This window comes from Protopterus annectens, chromosome 1.part0 (assembly GCF_019279795.1).
Source record: "Protopterus annectens isolate FY-2018-M chromosome 1.part0, PAN1.0, whole genome shotgun sequence".
Classification (NCBI taxonomy): Eukaryota; Metazoa; Chordata; order Ceratodontiformes; family Protopteridae; genus Protopterus; species Protopterus annectens.
In genome coordinates, this window is record NC_056725.1 from 1,663,393,090 (window position 1) to 1,663,397,032 (window position 3,943).

Here is a 3,943-nt window from a genome sequence, read left to right on the forward strand (position 1 = left end):
GTCCTTGCAGGGCTGCAATAAGTAGCCTGGAGTAAGGGTATACTCTAGAGAAGATAGAGGATATCAGGGGGATGAAGAGTGGGAAGGAATATTGCAACATGGAAGAGAAGGAAATTTATGGTTATGGTAAGATTTTGCACAACTATTCTATGTCCTTCTATTCCCATGTTGCAGTATTCATACTGTGGGAGAGTACCACAGCTAGGAGGAATGTTGGGAGGTGGCAGAGGTGGAGGATTCTAGGAATCCTTGTAGGACTGCCCTGGCCCAAGAGAAGTGGTCCAGCTTGTAGTGCTTGGTGAAAGCATGGACTGTGGACCAGGTGGCTGCCTCCATGATGGAAGCTGTGTCTAGTCCTTTCATGAAGGCCTTAGGGATAGCCATGCCTCTGGTAGAATGTGCTCGTACTCCTTGAGGCAATGGTTTGTGATGATGAGAGCAGCAAAAAAGGATGGATTTTCTGATCCAGGAGCAGATAGTTTGTTTCGACACTGCCTTACCCAAGGCCCTGGGGTGGAAGGAGATGAAGAGTTGGTCAGATTTTCTGAAAGACTTGGTTTTGTCCAAGTAGAATCTCAGTTGCCTATGTACAGCTAGGGAATGGAGGATCCTCTCAGCAGAGTTAGTAGGAGAGGGGAAGAAGGTGGGTGGATGAATAGACTGGTTTAAGGAAAGCTCATTAACTACTTTGGGGATAAAGGAGGGGTTAGTGCATAGGGAAACCCTGTCATTGTGGAAGGCGGTGTAAGGAGGGAAAGCCTTTAGGGTCTGTAATTCAGACAGTCTTCTAGCAAATGCAGTGGCCACTAAAAGGATGGTTTTCCATGTGCACATTTGAAGAAATGCTGTTTTGGCTGGCTCAGGAGGGGGAGGGTAAGCTTTTCTAGCACGAAGTTGAGATCCCAGGGAGGAGAAATGGGCTTCTTGGTGGTCTGATGTGTAAGACCCCTCTCAGGAAAAGTTTGACATCCAGTCTAGAGAAAAGAGGCAGCTGTAAGAGCAAGCATGCAGAAATGGCTGAGATGGACTTTGACAGAAGAGTAAGCTAGTCCCCCCTTGATGAGTCCACAGGTATAGTTCAGGACCGGGGAAGGATCTGCTAGAAATGGGTCCTTGTTTCTCAGAGAACACCGTTTTGAGAATCTCTGACATTTAGACATGTAGTTTTTTTCTAGTTGCTGGTTTCCTGGCCTCCCTCAGGACAGAGAGCACGTCTTCTGAGTAGTGTTGTCTTAAAGAGATCAAAAGTTGATAACCCACAGATTTAGTTGTAGTAAAGACAGTTTTGGGGTGCAGGAGGGATCCCTCTTGCTGAGTTAGTAGGTCCACCTGGTGGGGTAACTTGTGGTGGTTACCCTTGGCTAGTGAAAACAAAAGGGGGAGGCAGTGTTGCCTTGGCCAATAGGGAGTCACCAGCAAGATTTTTGGTTGTTCCTTTTTGATTTTCAGAAGGACTCTTTGAATTAGAGGGAAGGGTGGGAAGACGTATAGGTACATTCCCTGCCATGAAAAACTAAAGTCATCCACTCTCCAAGCTGGTGGTGAGTCCTGCTGCAAAATTTGTTCAGTTGTCTGTTCTGGGGGGAGGCAAACAGATCCATTTGTGGTGTGCCCCACTGGTGGACTGTGTGCAGGAAGGTATCTCAGTGCAACATCCATTTGTGTTGCACAGATGTGGTTCTGCTGAGCAAGTCCGCTTGCTTGTTTTCCTGAGAGGGGATGTGTGTAGCTTTCAGGAAGAGGTTGTGTTTTGCTGCTATTTCCCAGATTAGCAGGGTTATCCGACATAACCGGTATGCTTCTGTCTCTCCGTGTTTGCTTAGGTACCACACGACAGTTGTGTTGTCTGTCACAATGTGGACTATTCCTGGTTGCAGCATGGGAAGGAAAACTTTTAGAGCTAGCAGGACAGCAGTCATCTCCCTGACATTGATGTGCTGTTTTTGCAGGGCAGGGGTCCAGCACTGTTGTACTCTGTAGCCCTGCAGGGTTGTTCCCCATCCTAGGTCTGATGCATCTGTATGCATAGACTGGGAAGTGGGAAGAAGTTGAAGAGGAATCCCCTGGTTGTTGGAAACCTGCTGATTCCACCACTTCAGCTCCAATTTTAGACAGGCCAGAAGGGGGATGAGTTTGTCTAGAGGTTGTTGGCTCTAGGACCAAACAGTCTAAGTACCATTGGAATTTCCTCATGTGCATCCTTGCTAGTGGGAGCATGGGAATTGTGGCAGCCATGAGACCTATAGTTTGTAGAAACTGTCTTGCAGTTAGATGTGATTCTATCAATAGACTTGGAAAATGTGAAGAGAGGGATTGTACCTTGTCTGGTGGTAATAAGGATCTCATTAGACCTGTTCTGATTCTGCACCCTAGGAAAACCTTGTCCTGTTGTAGGAGGAGAGAGGATTTTTGGAGGTTGAGAGTGACACCCAGGTTTAGAAGGGACATGGTGAATTGGAAATTTGCCCAAAGGGTGGATTGTGATTCTGCCAAAATGAGAATGCCATCCAAGTAAGGGTAGATCTGTATTCCCTTGGTTTTGCAGTGGGTGATGGTTGGGGCCAAGCACTAGGTAAAAACTCTGGGTGCCGTAGACAAGCCAAAAGGCAATGCAATAAACTGAAAATAAGAAGAGGGCCCAGGGAAGTGCAGGAACCTCCTGTAGGAGGGTTTGACTGGCATGTGCAGGTATGCATCCTTTAGGTCTAGGGTAACCATGAAAGCTTGAGGTGGAATGAGGGGTAAAAGAGTTTGAAGGTTGAACATCTTGAAGGAGGGAACCTGTAGGAACAGTTTCAGGTAAGAGAGGTCCAGGATAGGTCTCCAGGGGCCATCCTTCTTTGAGATTAAGAAGAGGCAGGAGTAGAAGCCTTGTCTCCCCTGACCTGAGGGAACTGGTTCTATGGTTCCTTGGGAGACTAGTTCCTGCAGAACTGGGAGGAAGTAGGGGGAGTTGATTTTTGGGAATTAAAGGAATCTTTACTGGTGTAGGTGTTTCTTTCCAGGAAAGAAAGTATCCTTTTTGGATGATGGAATGAACCCACCGATCTGTAGTGATGGTTTTCCAAAAAGGGAGGCATTGGGTAAGGCAGGTGGATAGGGGCACTTGGGCAAGGCAGTCATGCAGAGGAGGGTCCCCCTCTATCTGGAAAGGGTTGTTTGTTGGGGGGTTGTGGTTGAGGGGGTCTGGGATAAGGTTGTCTCTGAGATCCCCTACATGGTCTGGCAGTAGAGGGGTGAGATATGGAAGTGGCCCTTATAACAAATAATGTTTTGGCTGGGTAGTCCCTGTAATATCTGGGCACTGGGGATACCAACAAGTGTTTAATGTCCTGCAGTTTCTTGCTTTTTTCTTGCAAGTTTTTAAATAGTTCTGCAGCATTTTTGCCAAATAGAAGGTTGTTAATCCAAAGGAGCATCCATAATCTTGGCTTTAAAATCATCTGGCAGAGGTTGTAGTCTGAGCCAGGAGTATCTGTGCAAGGTGGATGCAGTGGCAGCAGGTCTGGAAACTGCTTCTGCAACATCATAGCTGCAGCGGACAGAGTGTCTGGCTACTTGGGTGGCCAGTGACAATTTGGAGGAAATGTCAGATTTGGCTGGGCAGTCCGGGGTGGTAGCCAACAAGGTGGAGACCTGAGAGACTAGGTCTAGGGCATACTTCACCATGTGGGTTTGGTAGTTTATAGCCCTGCAAGCTAGGGTAGAGGAGGTGTATACCTTTTTCCCATCCTGTCCATGGTTTTGCTGTCTTTATTGGATGTCAATAGGGAAGCAGAAGGCAATTGCCTAGACTCTCTGCCTGGGGATACTGCAATAACAGCTGGGTTAGCCAAATATGGTTTTATTAGGAACTTTTAGTCATCAGGGACTTTGTAAAACCTATCCAGCCTCTTACAGACAAGAGGTTGAGAGTCTGGGTTCTTGGAAACAGAAGTGAAGG